Raw genomic sequence first — 19,997 nt, 5'->3', positions numbered from 1 at the left:
AAACTCTTCCCCCGCCCCAACCCCACTTCTTTTTCCCTCCACCCCACCCCCCCTTTTCAATTTCTCTCTCCTCTTTCCCTTTCTAGCCCCTTCCCCATCTCCTCTCCCTCTCTGGCTGGGAGAATGGGTCACTTTCCTGCTCCCATGGGGGACCCACACACCCCTGGGACTGGGACTGGCAGACGAGGTGTATTGGGGGGGGGTATCTCTGGCTGCAGCCCAGGTTGGTGTTTGCAAGACACAGGAAGGGGCTGGAGCCGCTGGAGGCTGGAGGAAGGAGCCTGGAGAACAAAGCCCAGACCCCGGACCAGAGGTTGCTGCTGCTCCCCGGGGTCTGTGCTGGTGGGGCGTCATTAACCCCTCCCGGCTCGGGGGGGGCTTTCTCCAGCTGGGACCAGCCCCCCTGGACTCTGCCCGCACCAGGAGCCCCCTGGTGAGTGAGGGACCCCCGGGGAGGGGGAGGGAAGTGCCCCTCTGCACAAAGGGGTCTGGGAAGCTCACATCTGGCAGCATCTGGGAAGCCCCCTGCCCTGGGGCCCCGCTGGGGGGATTCAGGTGGGGAAGGAAACCAGGCCCCGCTGTGGTTTCTACCTTTGTGGGTCAGGGAGGGAGGGATGAGAAATGAGCTGGGGTGGAGGGAGGGGGCAGACCGTGTGAAGGGGGGGAGATGGACCTGGCTCTGGGCGGGCAGGAGATTGCAGGGGGCTGCGGGGGGGGGGCGCTCAGTGATTTGAGCATTGGCCTGCTAAACCCAGCGTTGCGAGTTCAATCCTTGAGGGGGCCATTTAGGGATCTGGGGCAGAAATTGGGGATTGGTCCTGCTTTGAGCAGGGGGCTGGACTAGATACCTCCTGAGGTCCCTTCCCACCCTGATATTCTATGATTGTGTGAAATCGGATTGTCCCACTTCTCACTCATACAAATCTTCCCCCTTTCTTTCTAATCAGCAAGTACTCGTATCAAATCCACGTCACCTTTTCTTCCAGCTGACTGAGCCTTTCTCTGTTCTCCTCAAAAACGAATGAGGAGTCCGGTGGCACCTTAAAGACTAACAGATTTATTCGGGCACAAGCTTTCGTGGGTAAAAACCCCACTTCTTCAGCTGCATGGAGGGAAAATGTGTTTGTGGATACAGACTAACGCGGCTACCCCCCGATACTTGACACTCTGGTCTCCTCCCGAGATTTTGCTGCATTAATTCTCAAAGGCCTGTTTAAAATCTCCTCTGATTTGGGATATTTTCCCACCTGTGTTATCTGCAGTGATGGGTCCTTGTTTGGGTGGGAAATTGTGAGTCATCCCCTAAAGGGGAAAGGGGTTAGGGGGTGCAGCCTGGGAGAGCCCCGAAACCTGGCTGGCTCTGGGGTGGGGCGGCCGTTCTCTGCCAGCAACAGGGCCTGGAAGGGGCACCGCAGGGGAAAGCAGGAGCAAGTGTCACCAACGGGGAAACCACTCCCAGCAGGTGCCTGCCCGTCTGCCCAATGGAAGTACCCCGCAGCCACCAGCTGCCTGTCCCCTGCCCATCCCCACCCCACTGCCAAGGAGCCGTCCGGATCCGCACCCCCTCTTCTGCCCCTTTAAAGCAGCCTCCCCAAGGGTTCCCTGCTGCCCATGGGACTGGGGCTGGCGCTGGGGAACCAGTACTGTCTGTTTACCGAACCGTCATCTACAATCCTTTCAAACTTTCCCACTCAGAATTGAATATCAATATAAAATCCCCATAGAACTTTGTGGTTTTTCCCCCCCCCTCATAGTATCAATTTTGGACCCATTTTCTCCCCCATGATCAAAGCTACATACAAAACACCCTAACCCCCCATCCTCCTCTCTCGCTAGTTAGGTATTACTGATTTCATATGTCCCAGATTGCTCCCGGTTTCAATAATTCTAAAAGATTATTAATATAAAATCTCCCCCGGTTTTGCCCCTGTCTGGCATGTTGATACCAAAGTCCTGGCGAACGTTGCCCGTTTCTCTCTTTCTCCATATTATAAAATATGGATAAGCCAGTCATTCAAATTTTACTTCTTTACCTATCACCCGCTATGGATGGAAAATCCCACATTTCCCCGCTGTCCTTTCAGAAAATGGATCCAATATCCCTCAGATGTCCACCTGTCTTTGTCCCATTACCGAACATGGCTCTCAAACCTCGCATTTTGCCTTTCTCCATGTCATTATGAAATGTCAGTTAAAAATCCTCTCCAGTTTGCGGGATGTTCCTCGTGTTTTTTAAATGCAGAAATGTCTCTGTTTCTGGTGGGAGCCAGTAGCCCCAAGTCATTCTCCACACTGGAGATCCCAGAGGGTTAAATTCCCAAATGATCAACTTTCCCCTCTCCTTTGAGAATCAATTGTTCCCCCCTTTTATCTCCATTAAAAATGTTTGCTGGTGAAAGAGACTTGCCCCACATTGAATGCCCATCAAAGCCAGAGGCCTCCCCCTCTTCAGCGAATCAGTGCTCACAGGAGATTTGGCTGGACATTGATGGCACAGGATGAGGGGCTCACTCCTCTGCTGTAGGGTGTAACTGGCTCTTTGCTAGCCCAAGCAGTGCCCAGGGTGGCTGAGACTCTCCGTGCTCCTGTATTAACCCATCGCCGCTTTCTCCAGAAGTGTCCCAAACCCCACGGCCAACGGTCTCCACGAGGGGTTGCTTCCTGCAACACTGAGATGCAGCCACTTCTGGGGGGCGCTCCAGGGAGGCCAGTGGCAGATCATGGACAAAGTTCTTAAGTATTTTGGATCCTTCATTCTCCTGTGAAAGCAGCACCCCACCTGGGGTTCCCTGTACCTGCGTGAATGGCTGGCACAGGGTGGTGATATCTTTCTATCCACTTATCAAACACTGATATAAAATCATGACAGATTTTGCTTCTCCCCCCACCCTTTGAAACTGGAGGAATTTTGGAAGGAAAACTGATGCCCTGAGTCCTTTTTCTAGAGATGGGGGGGGGACGGAGGGGGTTAAACTCCCCTCAGCAATGGGTCTGTTTAAAAGGATTGTGGCTGCCTCCCTCCTGACCCATGTTTCTGGGCTCGTTGAGACCAGTGTTAATCCGGATTCATTGCAGAGGAGGATGAGGAGTGACTCCAGATTAACAGGGGGGCGAATGAGATCAGCTGTCCCTGTGGGGAGCTGGTTCCATTATCTGCTGTCACCAGAAGCTCTGGGTGCTGCTAAAGGACGGGACGAAGTTATCTCTGTGTGTGTCTCTCTCTCTCTCTCAGGATATTGGTGTTGAGTTTCCTGGGTCAGGGGCTGCAGCCTCCATTGTGATCTGGGAGACCAGATTTAGCAGCTGCTGCTCCCCCAGCGGGATCTGTGCCAGGGAGTCGCCATAATTAAAGTTTCCTAGGTGCCCAGCCAAGGTGAGGACTTTCTCCAGCTGGTGCTAGCCCCCTAGGGCAGCCCTAGGCTTTGCCGACATCATCTCATGGTCCGGAGACTCCCAAGTGATCGAGGGAGAGTTTGGGGAAAGTGCTATGTCTGCTCTTGTCGGTAAAATTTATGTCACTCAGGGGTGTGAAAAAAAACAAACCCCGGACTGACATAAGTTACGCTGACAGGCGCGCCGGTGTGGACAGTGCTATGTCAACGGCAGACACTTTCCGACTGACATAGCTACCGCCGCTCGTTACGGGGTGGTTTAATTATGTCGACGGAAGAGTTCTTTCCCGTTGGCATAGAACAGGTACCCGGGAGTCCTGACCGCCGTGCAGCTGCATCGATACAGCTAGGCCGCTGTAGGGTCTCTCGTGTAGACATGGCCTAATCTACTTCTAGAACCAGTTCTTATTGTCGTTTATGTCCCTTGCTTGGAGTGAGTCACCCTGTGCTTTAGCCTTTCTAATTTTGTACCTACACCCTTGTGCTGTTCGTCTGGACTCGTCCTTAGCAGCTCTCCGTGTTTCCAGTTTTCGAAGGATTCCTTCTTCTTTTCAAGAGCTACTGATGCAGGCCTCTTACTCTGACCTTTCGTTTGGGATAGTTTCCCGCTGAGCCTTTAATATGATCTTTTTGAGAAACTGCCGGGTCTCCTGAACTCCTGTTTCCTCTAGATTTCCTTCCCACGGGACCTTACGGACCCGTTCTCTGGGTTTGTTAAAGTCCGCTTTTTTGAAGTCCAGTGTCCTCATTCTGCGGCTTTCACACCTGCCTTTCCTTGGACTCATTAAGTCCATCATCTCATGATCGCTTTCACCCAAATTACCTTCACAACCAATTCCTCCCTGCTAGTCAGAATCCCGTCTCAGATGGCTCTCCCCGTGGTTACCTCTTCCGTGTTCGGAAACAAAAGTTGTCCGCAATATGTTCCAAAAACGTACTGGCCATTTTCTCTTTGGCCATAACAGATGTCTTGGCAGCTACTGTCGCCCCATTGCTATCAGCTCGTATCTGTTGGGTGCTCCTTTTATTTTCATGGCAGAGGCTAGAATGGCTACTGAAAAAGGGCCTGGTTGGAGCCGTGAAGTGAAATGAACGAAAGCCTGTTCTGAAATCTCCCTTGTAGCTCTTCTCGCCCTGCCACGCTGCAGAACGATGTCCATGTTTCGCTCCAGCTCATCCCAGCCTGCTACAGGACGGTCGCGGGGAAGGGAAATGGCTGCAGAGGAGCCAGTTCAGGTAGGGATTATCGGGGGGGTTGCTGGTGGGTTCCTGCTGGAGGGAGAGGGGCAGCAAATACACCGGAGATGGGAACTTCTGGGCAGTTTAGTCTGGAGGTTGGAGCGGGGCAGGAAATACACAGGGTGGAGAAAGGGAGGGGGGAAAGTGTGGGACAAACTTGCTGGGACTTGTTTAACCTGGGCCCTAGGTTCTAGGAACAGAGAATGGGGTGTGGGGGCGGGGGTGTCAATGTGGAAATTCCCTTATTTGTGGAACAGGATACAACTCCCCTGGGCAGGAGTGGGGAAAAAACTCACCAGACTCCCAGGGCTGGAGTCTGAAACTACTGATCAGAAGCTTCCATTGGATATGAAGGGGGCACCAACCAGTGAGGCTTAGGGGAGATGCTCTGCACCCCCACATCTAGCTGCTGGCACTGGGGACGGCGTTGGGCTTCCTACCAGGGAGCTCTCCCTGGACCCTGCTCGGGGCTCCATCTCCGGTATCCGTCTCTGGCTAGTAGGTGTGTGATGCATCTGCTGGGAGAGAGGAGGGGCTCCTCTTCGCCCCTCACCCTGGTGTTTCCTGGATGCTCTGAGCGGGGTGGGGGGTGGGATTTTGTTGACTGGGAGCTTCCCAGAGCTTCCATTTGTTTGGCTCCTCTCCCCCACGAATAGTGGGGCTGTGAGTGGGGCAGCAGGTCCTGAGTGTGGGGCTCTGGCTCTTTCAGGGGCCGGTGACCTTCGAGGCGGTGGCTGTGTATTTCACCAGGGAAGAGGGGGCTCTGCGGGACCCCGCTCAGAGAGCCCTCTACAGAGACGTCATGCAGGAGACCTATGAGAATGTGACCTCGCTGGGTAAGGATTCCCATCCCCTCGGTTCTTAGAAGGGGAAATGGAGAGTTAAGGTTCATGTCACCCCCACAATGTAACCTTAACTCTGCCCTGATTCAGCATCACCCCAACATGCCAGTGACACATACACTAGCCCTCTGCCCTCCCCTGCTACCCAACGCTCTGGGAACAGGGCACAGAAGACCTTGAAATAGTTATAACCATTAGAAACAACTTATCAGCATCACCATGTCCGACTATACAAATTAAATATCCTTAAACCAATCTCTAATAAGTTCTCAAGCTGTATTTTTCTTCTTTTGCCTAGCTGCGCTACACTGTTATCATCAGTGGAATTTTGTTTGCTTGGTTTGTGTGTCTGAAATCAACGTTTACTGACATGTACCAATAAAAATCTAACCCTTGCAAGCCAATCCATTCACTGTGGCCCGAGCCACCCTTCCTGAACCCTTATGTTCCTCACAGCCCCAAGACGAGCCTTTCCCTGGCACAAATGTGCCTTTGGTGGTGTTATAGTGGGTAGTGACACTTCTGGGGACACATCGGTTCTCACCCATCCCTCCCCATCTGCAGCAGCCACAATCTCTATTCCCTACCGGCGCCTTGGATCTGTGAGCCGGTGCCTCCCGAGGTCACGTCGTCTCATAAGCGCCGACTCCATGGGTGCTCCGGAGACAGAGAGGAGCAAGCGGCGGGTGGGTGGGTGGGAGGAGCCGAGGGGGAGGAGAGGAATGGGTGGGAGTCACTCGGGGGGGGGAGAGGGCAGAGAGGAGTGAGCAGCAGGGGGGCCTCAGGGGAGGGGGCAGGAAGGGGCAGAGTGGGGGCAGAGTGGGGGTGGAGCACCCACCAGCAAAAACAAAAGTCAGCCCCTGGGCTTGGTCTGATTTTAATCTTTTTATATTCTCCTTTTCAAGAGGAATTAGCACGTTGCTCCTGCATTATAGCCTCTAACTCTCCAAACTTCTCCAGATTTTCCCATACTTCTCCCGCTCACACCTGACTTACTCGATTCCCCAGTTCTTCAAAATATGCTTTCCTCTCCCCTGACATACTGTAGGGAGTGTCATCCCTAGATGGCCAGCCCATCTTCCCCATCACTGGCTCTGGGCCTCTCTCTGTCAGTAAGAAGCAGTTACACGGTGGCTTCCCCGCTAGCTGGCTTCTCCACTTTCTGGGATATGGAGTCACCTTCTGTGTTTTAGGAGCCCCCTCGATGATACATGTCTGTTGTGCATGTTTGCAGCAGAGATGGTGATACTTAAATCCCTCCAAAGTAGAGTGACCTGCCTCTTGGAGCATCTGGGAGCTGGGCCCAGGATTTTATGGCTGGGTTTAAACTAACAGAATGTGACAAATGTCCCCTGAATTCACCCGATCTCCACTTGTTTTCTTTCCCCTGAGCAGGGTTTCCAGTTTTGAAACCTGACGTGATCTCCCAGCTGGAACAAGGGGAGGAGCCGTGGGTCCCACATCAGCAGGGCTCAGAGAAAAGGGCGATCCTGAGAGGTCCCTGCACAGGTGAGGAATCATTAAAACCAACTCAGAATCTGTCAGTGCCTGAAGGAAAGAGCTGGGATTCCCTGAAAAGATCTTGTGAGCTCTCTGTCTCAGATCTTGTAGCAGATCCCTTCCTGACCTTCCTTTCCTGTGAGCCTTTGGGTAGGAGGTGGAAGCAGAATTGATCCCCCTCTTCTCTCCCCAATGGGGAAGATTTTAGGGAATTCAGTTCCTGGTTTTTTTCTCTCTCCAGCACTTATTTTGATTTTCTCTTCCTTTTTCCTGATTCTGAGGTTTCTCTCTCTGTCCCAGCAGGTGATGGGACGGTGAGTGAGAATGAGGAGCAGAATCCAAAGCAGGAAGATGCGGAGCAAGTGGAATCACCCAGGGCATTAGCACAAAGATCTAATGTGAATGTGTCCAGGAGTCGTGAGCAGCAAAGTGCCTGCAAGAGTCAGCACAGGCCAGGGAGAGAGCAGGGAAACCAGCCAGGGCAGAAAGTGGGTCAATCCATTAATTGTTGGCAAACTCACAAAGACCTCAAAGAAACCGCAGCCCAGCAGGGAATCCCCATGGGAGACAGAAACAACACATGCCCTGAGTGTGGGAAAGACTTCAGTTACCGCTCGGCCCTTATCACACATCGAAGAAGCCACACAGGAGAACGACTCTACATATGCTGCGTGTGTGGGAAAAGCTTCACTCAGAGCTCACACCTTGTTAGAGATCAGAGACTCCACTCAGGAGAGAGACCCTACGAATGCTGTGAGTGCGGGAAATTTTTCACCCAGAGCTCAACCCGTGTCCGAGATCGGAGAATTCACACGGGAGAAAGACCCTATGGATGCACAGAGTGTCAGAAGAGGTTCAGTGACAGCCCAGCCCTTATTAAGCATCAGAGAACCCACACAAGAGAAAGACCCTATGAGTGCTGTGAGTGCGGGAAAACCTTCATTGACAGCTCCTCCCTTATTAGGCACGAGAGGGTCCACATAGGAGAGAGACCCTATGAATGCTGTGAGTGTGGGAAAACCTTCACTCAAAGCTCAGCTCTTATCAGGCATCAAAGAACCCACACGGGAGAGAGACCTTACGAATGCTCCGAAAGCGGGAAAAGCTTCACGGACAGCTCACACCTTATCAGGCATGAGCGAATCCACACAGGCGAGAGACCCTACCTATGCGCAGAGTGTGGGAAAAGCTTCGTTGTGAGCTCAAACCTTGTTGCGCATCGGAAGAGCCACAAGGGTGATAAAAAATCATTAAAAAAAAAAAACCTGACCAAAGATAGATTTTTTTTCTTTAATATTTTTGCTAATTCCCACATAGTGACTTCTGAGGCTATTTGTGCCATTTACGTCTCAGATGCGCCAAGAGAGATGCCCATTTTTGCCTTTTACAGCTTGCCCTTTTTTGGGGTGAATCCTGTGGTCCTTTCTATCAACTCTTTTGTCCTGTGAGTCCTGGCAGTATGTGCCAAGAATGTCCACCAGCACCAGCTGGGAGAGATATGGGTGATCTCCACTAGCTACATCTCCCAGATAAAATCTACCAAGGTCTTTTCTCCACTAGGGTTTTCCATGGAGTTAGCTAGCTTGCATTAGCTCGTCTCATGTTAAAACAGAACTACTCTTGCACAAAAGATGTAGCCCGTGTCGAGTGGCCGGGGTTATCACGCCCGTTTCCTCATCACCTCACCTAGCCATGACTTGTCCTAGTCTAAACCAACCTGGAGTATCACACTGACACTGTGCCTCTCCCTGAAAAGCAATTGTTAGGGTCACCAAGTTTCCCCTTTAGGGAACAGATTGCCTCATTCCCACTTGTTCTCAAATTGCCCTGGGTGGTACTGAACAGTGGTTATTTTGGGGTACCATTTTTCTCATTACAAATATATTTAAATATATCAAAGAGCGGGGGGGGGGACAGTGTCATTTCAGCCTCTGTGACCCCAGAAAGAGATGGGATGGGTTGGAGGGATTCTCTCCTTCCCCATCACCCCAGCAGTGTTACCTTCTACAAGAGCTGTGTAGAGTTTATCTTCTTCGCATTCTACCCCTCCACCACCCAAAGTGTCCCATGATGCAGTGTTCTCAGCCCTCTGTGCTTTAGACTCTCTTTAGTGCCTTTGATCCTAAATCAGACTCGTTAGGGCTGGAGATGAAAGTGTCACTGACCTGGAAGGGGAATTCCAATGGATCCCAGACACAGTGGGAGTTTAAATCCCAGTTTCCATCTATTGGCAGAGACACTCCTGGGCTTTTCCCTGCTGAGATGGGATTGTTTGTAGATGGAAAGGTTGGCTGCTTTTCCCCCGTTATGATAATCCTAAAGCTTTTGTGAATAACACAACTCAATAATAATGAGACAGTGCTGAGTGAAGCAGGTTTGAACGGATCGGAGGAGAATGTGATGGGAGAATCTCTTGTCCTGATTGAGTCATCAGATGTATCCTGTTCTGGAATTTCATTTTATATGTAACTGAAAGTGTCTTTATTACCCCTCTGTGATGTGGGTTTTTCTCTCTTTCCTGTAAGCCACTGGGTCAGATAACTGGATACTAATTTTGTTTGACCAAATCTAGCTTAGATTTATTGTGGGCTTTGAGATAAATGACCATTTGCTAAAAGAGTCATTTCTTTATTTATTTTTGCTTTTCCCCCACCACTCGGTGATGACATGGAGGAAGTTCAGGTGGACTTTAGTCAACAAAGGATAATACTCCATGCTATTGGACATGTTACCAAGGAAACAGCACTGTCTTTAAATCTCCATTCTGAAATGGTGAACCACAGGACATCGAAATCATGCAATTAACTGAAGTGACTGAATACAATTACAGTGGTTTTCAACTGTTTGGGTCAGTATTGTCTCAGATGATCTTGGAATAGAATTCCACAGTAAGTGACTTGGAACTGGGAAACTGTAAGTCTCTTGGTTCGAAAAGAAGGTGTGACCCAGGCCCTACAGGGGGTTATTCCTGAAGAGATCGCCTCGCCACTCCTGTGATTTGGGAAATGCTGTCCCGAATGATGCAGATGCAGAGGTGGTGTTTTTGTTGAACTCACCCTTTGTCGGTGCTGCAGATGTCCACAGAATGAAATCAGTGTTAAATGTGAGATAGCGGCAAAAAAAAAATCCCCACCTATTTTCAGAAAGAAACCCCACCTCTGGTAGCTTCCAGAGATTCTGATCCAGACCTGCAACTGGTCCCTAACTTAGACCTGTGCCATCCGATTAAAGAAATGAACTGGGCATGTTTGCGGAAGCCGTTCCTCACTAACACGGCTGAGACTTTGGGTTGTTTGGAAAAAAGATTCTCTCCCAAAGAAGTGTAAATTTACCCTGATGAAGGTCAAGAACTCAGGCAGAAACAGCAGGCAGCCCGTGGTTGGTTTTCGCCTCAGGAGAAAGAAGCTATGGGTTACTATGGTAAACTGTTTTGAGAACACTCCCTAGTTCAATTGCATTGATTACAGTGTCAAAGGATGCCGTGGTTAGACTGCGAACAATTGTCCTCTACCGTTTGGATCCAAAGTGTCGTAAGCTGAAGAAAGGAATAGTTGTTGCCTTCAGAGGACATTCCTTCCCCGTGGATCCCAGTCTGTCTGCCTGGTTGGGCAACTGGGACTTCCATGCTGTGCAAGTGAGGGAATGATGGGTCAGCCTCCGTGACCGGCGTGCAGAACACACGAATGTCGAGTCCTGTTTCTATGGTTTCGTGTCAAAGGTCCGGTCTACACTGCAGTGGGCTGGAGCACCCATGGGGAAAAAAATGGTGGATGCTAAACACCCATCTGCAGCCCCCCCCCATCAGCTCCTCCCCTTCCTCCTGCACCTCCCACCCACCAGCAGCCCCGCCGATCAGCACCTCCCGCTCCCTCCCCGCACCTCCTGCCCACCGTGAGGACTTGGGCTGGAGCCTGGGTTCTGAGACCCCTGCCCCCTCGTGGGGTGTCAGAGCCCATGGTCCAGCCCAAGCCTGAACTTACACATTGTGATTTTTAGCCCCACATCCTGGGCCCTGCAAGCCCAAGTCAGCTGACCCGGGCCATCTCTTGCCATGCTGCAGGTCTTATTCCAGTGGAGATGTACCCGAAATGGACACCCATCTGCTCGGGTTACTGTGCTAGGATTTATAAGCTTTGAATAACTGTTGTATGTGTCTGATGATTCGACTCAGTTTGGTGACCTGATTTCAGTGCAATATTGTTGTTAATGCATTGATTTACTGGTTTGAGCTGAACTTCCTAACTGTGCGTTCAACTCATAGTTGGTTTATTAGTGTTTATAGGGGCTTAGCCTTAGTGTGGTGTGTGTTCTTCATTTTATTTGTTCATTTTAATAAAAATTATAAGCGGATATGGAGTCACATTTCTATCAATAAGCGACATGGGCCAGAGCCATAGAGAATCTGGGGGCAAATTCTAGCCAGTCCCTCTAAATTAACCTGGTCCTCGTGGAGGAGCATGTGAAGGGTGTGCTGATCTCAACTCTGGCTGTATCGTGTGGGGCTCAGAACACCACAAGAGAAAATCAGCTCTCCTGGCCCAGGCTTTTGGGTGTGTGTGTGTGTGTGAGAGAGAGAGAGAGCAGTGTGGCTCACTGAAGGGGGCTCAGTGAGGTGGGGGAGTGTCTCTGAGTAGAGGCAAGGGGGCTTGCTGTGCAGTCATGACCAGGGCCAAGCCCAGCCTGCGCCCCTTTCTGACTTGCCCCGGGTTGTGCCTGGTCAGGCCCAGCTGACGCTGGGGGTCTGGTTTGAAGGGCTGTAAATGGAGGTAGAAAGCTTGTACAATTCAGCCACTGTGATGCTGACAGCGTAAATGTATGTGCATTAAGAGGGCACATTGGGGCATTCTGGACAGAGGGCAGAGTTAAGGTTGTGTGGACAACCTTAATGGTGAATTTCCTGGTTTTCAGACATTTGAGTTGTGCTGAAGTTGAGGTTCTGCAAGGGATGATATCCCACCAGGCACCCTAAACTCTGTGTTAATCAAGTTTTTTGCCCTTTAATTAAGCCAAGGAGGGGTGGTCATGGCTGCCCACTAGACGTTAACCAACTCGCAAGGCTGACTGCAGGGGTAAACGTTTAGAAAGAAAACAATGAAAATTGGCCAGAAGTCCTTGAAAACAAATCATATGCCTCCTATCTGCTCTGGTAAAGGTGGTAAGAAGTGAAGGAAAGGGATTCAAAACCATTCCCTAAGGGAGATGTTTCACCATCTCCATTCTGGGTGTCTTCAGTATAAAAGAAAAGAACAAGAAAAGCAAATTGAATTCACAGGAAAAAGTTAGCAGATTTCTTTTCCCTCCCAGGCCCCCAAGAGAAAACCCTGTTCTCCACACAATCCTTTGCTTTATAGTTAACTGCTACCCTGAATGTCTTCTATTAACAAACCCTACATCTGCTTCCTCCAGAGTCTGTGTGCTTAGGATAGGATGAGGAACTGCCAGTCATTTCCTCTTCAGTCTACCTCAGATACAGATGAGATGGCCCTCCCTCACCGTGTACACTGTCCATCTGTCTGTCCATCCACCGTCCATCCATCATTCATAGAATCACAGAATCATAGAATATCAGGGCTGGAAGGGACCTCAGGAGGTCATCTAGTCCAACCTCCTGCTCAAAGCAGGACCAATCCCCAATTAAATCATCCCAGCCAGGGCTTTGTCAAGCCTGACCTTAAAAACCTTTAAGGAAGGAGATTCCACCACCTCCCTAGGTAACGCATTCCAGTGTTTCACCACCCTCATAGTGAAAAAGTTTTTCCTAATATCCAATCTAAACCTCCCCCACTGCAACTTGAGATCATTACTCCTCGTTCTGTCATCTGCTACCATTGAGAACAGTCTAGAGCCATCCTCTTTGGAACCCCCTTTCAGGTAGTTGAAAGCAGCTATCAAATCCCCCCTCATTCTTCTCTTCTGAAGACTAAACATCCCCGGTTCTGTCAGCCTCTCCTCATAACTCATGTGTTCCAGTCCCCTCATCATTTTTGTTGCTCTCCGCTGGACTCTTTCCAATTTTTCCACATCCTTCTTGTCGTGTGGGACCCAAAACTGGACACAGTACTCCAGATGAGGCCTCCCCAATGTCGAATAGAGGGGAATGATCACGTCCCTCGATCTGCTGGCAATGCCCCTACTTATACATCCCCAAATGCCATTGGCCTTCTTGGCAACAAGGGCACACTGCTGACTCATATCCAGCTTCTTGTCCACTGTCACCCCTAGGTCCTTTTCTGCAGAAAAACTGCAGAACCCCCAACAGAACCCCAACAGGGGCAACTTAACTATTTCACTCGAGGAGGTGTAAGGAATAAATCAACAGGAACACAGCACTTCCGTCTGATAAGATGCATGCAAGGCAGCGTGCTCTATCTAAAACTGACGTTTATCAGATTTAAGCACCCACGAACATAAGCAATAGGTTTAGAACATCCCAGATATTTACCTAACATCTGGAATGGTATTGAGTAATTAACAGCAGGTTAGCAGAGGACAGTTGCTGTCCCACCGGGGCGAAAGGGTGTCAAGATGGCTTCAGAGGACTGCTCCAAAGTGCAATATATTAGCTAATCTTTTAAAACTACCTTCTACACAACACACAGGTCATAATGACACCTACTAAATCATCACTTTTCTAACTTTCAATAAACTTTTCATATCAGCGGCATCGAGACTCAAGGTTTCCCAACCACCCAGGTTTTCAGGCTCAGTTGTTTACATGTTTATCCCTCCCTCCCATTCTGTTTAGCAAAAACTGCCAGCTAGATTTGACCTTGCGTCTGAAAGCCTGTCTCCAAATTAACCCTTAACTATGCGGTGTTCTATTTCATTACTTCATGGTGGCTGAATGCACATAATATGGCTGCAATTAGCTTGATCACGTTCTGGGGTATACACACCCCTCAAATCCAGGGCAACACCCCAATATGCCCTCTTAACACGCATACATTTAGTCTGTCAACACCATAGTGGCTGAATTGTACAGGGTTTTGTGGAGGGGGTCAGTGGGGGGGGGGGTGTCTTTAAGCAGGGTCAGGCACTGTTCCCTCTAAGCTGTGTGCGTGAGCACGCACACGCAGATCCTAAACCCCGCGCGCACGGCGAAACCCCGCGCACAGAAAAATTTGCACAGAAGCCCAACAATTTTCACCGAAGAAATTTTTTGCGCACACAGCCTGTCAAAAATTAGAACAGGAGGACTTGTGACACCTTAGAGACGAACCAATTTATTTGAGCATAAGCTTTCGTGAGTTACAGCTCACGTCATCGGATGCATACATCAGAAGCTCACGAAAGCTCATGCTCAAATAAATTGGTTCGTCTCTAAGGTGCCACAAGTCCTCCTTTTCTTTTTGCGAATACAGACTAACACGGCTGCTACTCTGAAACCTGTCAAAAATTAGAGGGAACATTGCGGGCAGGAGTTTTTTCTCTGCAGTCGCTGTCATGGCCAAGTCCAGCTGTGGTCCTCTCTGGTTTTCCCAGCTTTGGGCCTGGTCAGTCCCAGCTGACGTTGCGGGGGTCTGCTGTGAAGCGCTGTAAACGGAGGCGAAAAGCCTGTGCCAAGTTGGAATGACTGAGGTGTCTGTCTTGGGCCATAGACTGGGCAGTAGAAAGTTGAGGCTGGAGCCTGCAGGCCATCCAGGAGCGGTGTAGGCCCCGAACGAAGTGAGTGGTGAGGCTGTTTCTAGCGAGTGCCGGACTGAGCCTGTCTGCCTCAGTGACGGAGCCTGTGCCCGCAGGCTGAAGCACGGAACGGGCCCGTCTTGCTAGCACGCAGGGCCACCTGGGTCTGCCGCCATCAGAACCACAATCCCTGGAGGGGAGGAGACCAAAGCGCTGGAGTGAGAGACGAGTCCAGTCTCCAGAGCCGGCTCGGACCGGGGCTGCCTTTCCGGGTAGGGAGGAGGCAGCACGGGGGTGAAGTCCCCCTCCGGTGGGGGCAGCTTAGAGGGACTTCAGGCTGTGTGTAGGAGGGGTCCCCTCGAGCGGCAGCATCCTGGGGCTTTTCTCTGGGGAGCTGAGCATGGCCTGGCTCAGGAGGGGCAGGGAGCTGGGGCTGCTCTCACTGGGCAGGGAACAAACTGACCCCATGTGCTCAAAATCTCACCTGCGTGGGGGAGAGGAGGAGGGACTGACTCATGATTTCTGAAGGGTTTGGGGTTGTAAAATGACATCCAATCCCAGCCCTCACCCCCAGCACAGAAATGTCTCCTACTTTGCGCCAGCTTGCAGCAGGGGGGCAACAGGGGTGCAGAGTATATCCCTCCCTCCAGCCCCAGTGCTGGGATCAGGGGGTTCCTTGCTAGCAGATGGGGGAGCAGTCTGTAACTCCCCCAGGCCCAGTGCTGGGAGTGGGGTGCCTGGTGGGGGTAACCCTGCAGTGCAGGGGGTTCAACCCTTATCCTGCTGGCCTGGCTGCTGCCCAATCTGCCCCATACACCTCCATTTACTGTACCCCCCTGAATGCTCTGCACGGATAACCCCTCTGTTCCCCACAAACCACTCATAGCCCCTCCCCCAAGGTCTCCCAAAGCTCCTCCGAGCCCCCGGGGAGGGGCAGAGGGGCCCATGCTAGATGCAGCAAGCATGGTCATGGGGGAGCACAGGGTGGAAAGGCCCAGACCCCCCTCACTCAGCCCAGCCCATGGGGGCAAAAGGACTGGGGCCCACAGGGGAAAGAGGTGGACGTTCATGGGGTGACGGGACTACAGGGCATCATTGTGGCCATGGGGGTATCAGCGTGAAAGGAGGGGCTGTGAGGGGGAGGGTCCATGGGGGTGTCAGTGTGAAGGGGAGGGCCTATGAGGGGGAGGGCTATGGGGCATCTCTATGAGGGGGAGGGGCTGTTGGGGGGAGGGTCCATGGGGGCGTCAGTGTGAGGGGGAGGGGCTGTGAGGGGGAGGGCTATGGAGTGTCTCTGTGAGGGGAGGGGCTGTGAGGGGAAGGGTCCATGGGCGCGTCAGTGTGAGGGGGAGGGGCTGTAAGGGAGGGTCCATGAGGGTGTCAGTATAAAAGGAGGGGCTGTGAGGGGAAGGGTCCATGGGGGTGTCAGTGTGAGGGGGAGGGGCTGTAAGGGAGGGTCCATGAGGGTGTCAGTATAAAAGGAGGGGCTGTGAGGGGGAGGATCCATGGGGTTGTCAGTGTGAGGGGGAGGAGCTGTGAGAGGGAGGGTCCATGGGGGTGTCAGTGTGAGGGAGAGGGGCTGTGAGGGGAAGGGTCCATGGGGATGTCAGTGTGAGGGAGAGGGGCTGTGAGGGGAAGGGTCCATGGGGGTGTCAGTGTGAGGGGGAGGGGCTGTAAGGGAGGGTCCATGAGGGTGTCAGTATAAAAGGAGGGGCTGTGAGGGGAAGGGTCCATGGGGGTGTCAGTGTGAGGGGGAGGGGCTGTAAGGGAGGGTCCATGAGGGTGTCAGTATAAAAGGAGGGGCTGTGAGGGGGAGGATCCATGGGGTTGTCAGTGTGAGGGGGAGGAGCTGTGAGAGGGAGGGTCCATGGGGGTGTCATTGTGAGGGGAAGGGTCCATGGGGGTGTCAGTGTGGGGGGGGGCTCTGAGGGGAAGGGTCTCTAGGGGTGTCAGTGTGAGGGGGAGGGGCTCTGAGGGGAAGGGTCCATGGGGATGTCAGTGTGAGGGGGGGGAGCTGTGAGGGGAAGGGTCCATGGGGGTGTCAGTGTGAAGGGAGGGGCTGTGAGAGGGAGGGGCTGTGAGCATATGGTCACCTCCAGGCAGCAGGAGCCCCCTGAGGTGGGGGTTGAACTGCCCCCTCCCCCCAGGTGCTTTGGGGGGCCCCTGGGGCCCAGCATGGAGCTGCTGTCCCTGTGGGGTCCCTGGGAGTCACAAAGGGGTGATGTGCGGTTACTGCCCCGTCTGTCCTGGGGTGGGGGCCTGGAGCCCCCGGAACGGCCCTGGGGGGGCATCACTGTCTGTGGAAAAGCAGGTCTAGGAACGGGGGTGACAGCGGCAGGAAGGAGAAGAGAGCGTTAAAGCTGCAGCCAAGTCTGGGTGCGCTGGGCGTGGAGGGGCAATCAATCCGACTGAGCCTTTAGTCTCCGGGACCCCCGGAGCTCTGCTCCGACCAGGCTGAAGTGGGGAGACAAACCTGCTGCCTTTGCTGATGGCTGAACTCAGGCCTTCAGATTATGATACTCAGGCACGGCCAGCCGCACGGGGGAAGCTCACTGAGCAGCTGCCTGGCCTCCGGGACAGGAACTAAGCAGCGGTTTTCACCCAGGGGTCACGGGGGGCCGTGAGCAGGTTTCAGGGGACCTGCCAAAATAAACCAGAGAGCAGGGCCAGCAGTAGCCTCACTGGGGCCCAGGGGGGAAAGCTGAAGCCTGAGCCCCACTGCCCGGAGTCAAAGCTGAAGCCCGAGCAACTTAACTTCACAGGGCCCCCGGTTGCCTGGGGCCCCGGGGAATCGCCCTGCCTGCTACCCCCTAACACTGGCCATGGCTTTTAATCTACTGGAGATGCAGAAAAACCGTTGTGGCACAGGTGGGCTGGGGAGTTTTTATAGCATGTTGGGGGGGTTCAGAAAAACCCCAGGTCTAAAGCATGCAGGGCCCCAGGAAGCAGGGAGGGAACTTTGATTCCCAGAGAACTGCCCTGGCTCCCTTTCAGCAGCAAAGAAAGTCCATTCCCCCCACCCCTGATGAATCAGCCTGGAGCTAAGGGCAGAGCGGGGGGGTTTCTCCTTTCACTCCTGCTGGGGAGTGCGGGGGTCCCGGGGGCATTTCTAGACGAGCATTTGGAATTGAATTGGGGGAACCGGCCGTTCAGAACGGAAAGCTCACGTTCAGACAACATCTTTCTTTACAGTTTTTTATAATACGATATAATCCTTCAATCCTAGTGTCGCCGTCGTCGATAACATGGCTTGGTCAGCCTGGTAGGACACCGAGGGTAAAACTGACCCGCTCTTCAAAGCCGAGAGAGTGGAAAGAAATCACCTCTCAGAGTCAATGCGTGTAGAAGAGGGGTAATCAACAGGCAGATGGCAGGCCAAATCTGGACTGCCAGACGCTTTCGAACGGATGCCGAAATCTTTTTATCTACCGATTATTATCGTTATTGTTATTTTTTATTATTATTTTCTCTGGAGCAAGACATTTGGACCTCGACAAAAAATAATGGATCACCCCTAAGAATCGCTACTTTCCTTATGTCCTGCTGGCCATTTCCTTTCCCTCCTTTCGGTGAAAAGTGTTGGGCTTTTGCGCAGAAACTTTATTTCCTCGGGAGAGACCCAGGAGCGGGGGCTGCCTGCACGTACCAAGCACCCGCTAGATTAGAAGGTGACCGACGAACACCCTTAAGACGAGGCAGCCGTCCCTGTCAAAAAATCATCTCCCGGCTCCACTTGAGCAACAGCCTGAGTCGTTCCTTAGCCGGGCAGAGCCCAAGGATCGGCATCGTCAGCAGCAGCAAACCCTCCTGTGCGTAGCAGGAACCAACGCCCAAGGTCTTTAGAAAGAGCTCTCTCCTTCCTTCTGCGGTGAAATTTGCCATTCTGGTCCTGGATTTTCATCGCCCGTCTCAGAGGGCAGAGGTGGGGTGGAGGCTACCGCAGGCTGGGGTGTGGACCCCGTGTCCCCATCTGTCCGTCACGCTGGGAGCCCGTCTCCGCTCCCAGCTGACAGGCCGCCTCCAGCCTGTCCGGCCAGCTCCTGAGCGCTGCGGGCGTGAGTCATTTGGCGTAACTGGCACGTAGGAGACACTCTCCCCAGAGGCATTGGTGGTATAGTGGTGAGCATAGCTGCCTTCCAAGCAGTTGACCCGGGTTCGATTCCCGGCCAATGCAGGGACGTGCTCTTTTCTTGGCCGGGAATTGGTTCCAAGGAGTCACCGCTTGCTCCTCTCCTCCCCCAAGGCCCAGCTTGCCCACTGCTCCTGCCCCTACACCCCTCCTCCGAGGCCCTCTCTGCCCCCTCCCCAGAGAAGTGTGGGTGTGAGGGTCTGGGGGGGGGGGGAAGAGGCGGAGCAAATGCGGGAACAGGAGCAGCGTGGGCGGGGCCCATGGGGGTAAGAGGCCAAGCCCAGGCGGGGTCAGGGGGTGGACATGAGCCCAGCCCCTCTGCACTCAGGGGAGCAGTGTGGGGCCGGGTGGGGGGCTCCGTGAGTAAATCCTCAGAAATCTCACACCTGGGTTTGTAATGTCAGGCCCCAGCAAACAAGTCCCTCTATGTGGGAAGGGAGGGGCTGTGAGGGGGTGGGGGGGGCTATGGGGTGTCTCTGTGAGGGGGAGGGGCAGTGAGAATATGGTCACCTCCAGGCAGCAGGAGCCCCTGAGATGGGGGATGAACTTCCCCCTTCCCCCAGGTGCTTTGGGGGGCCCTGGGGCCCAGCATGGAGCTGCTGTCCCTGTGGGGTCCCTGGGAGTCACAAAGGGGTGATGTGCTGTTACTGCCCCGTCTGTCCTGGGGTGGGGGCCTGGAGCCCCCGGAACAGCCCTGGGGGGACATCACTGTCTGTGGAAAAGCACGTCTAGGAACGGGGATTCCCCGCTGCATGACAGCGGCAGGAAGGAGAAGAGAGAGTTAAAGCTGTAGCAAAGTCTGGGTGCCCTGGGTGTGAAGGAGGGTGCCCAGCTCTCCGTCTGCAGAACGGCCAACCCCAAACGTTCAAAAACCCTGAGTCAAGAGCACCAAAAATCACGAGATTGGCTTTAAAACCATGAGATTCTGCAAAAAAAGGAAGAGAGCTCTGGATCTTTTTAATCGCCTTCTGCTTGTTGAGCATTTAGGGCGCACGGGGGTCCCATTTTGAAGCTTTCTCCACAGCCACGTACTGTTTCTTTAAGAGCCAAGGCTGAAATCATCACATACTCACTTGACTCCAGGAGCTGGGGCTTTACGGAAAAACAATAATTCTCACGCGACTCATGGCAGAATCCCGAGCGCTGGCGAATCGAGTGAGTCCTTATTCCCCGGGATTCGCCCCCCGGAGCTCCGCCTCGACAAGTCTGAAGTGGGGGGCAAAGCTGCTGCCTTCGCTGATGGCTGAACTCAGGCCCTTAGAGTGGGATATT

General features: G+C 52.9%; 1 long non-coding RNA gene across 1 annotated transcript in view; it reads left to right on the top strand.

Moving 5' to 3' along the window:
• Positions 1 to 6,949: 6,949 nt before the first annotated feature.
• LOC311514149 overlaps positions 6,950 to 19,997 on the top strand; it is a 79,163-nt gene continuing 66,115 nt past the window's right edge. The window contains exon 1 of the long non-coding RNA XR_014709835.1: positions 6,950 to 6,982. This is a non-coding gene — a long non-coding RNA (uncharacterized lncRNA). The remainder of the gene's footprint in view (positions 6,983 to 19,997) is intronic.

The sequence above is a fragment of the Lepidochelys olivacea genome (genome assembly GCF_965140295.1).
Source record: "Lepidochelys olivacea isolate rLepOli2 genome assembly, chromosome: 28".
Classification (NCBI taxonomy): Eukaryota; Metazoa; Chordata; order Testudines; family Cheloniidae; genus Lepidochelys; species Lepidochelys olivacea.
Note: the sequence above shows the minus strand (reverse complement) of the source record. Positions and strands in the feature narration are given on the sequence as shown.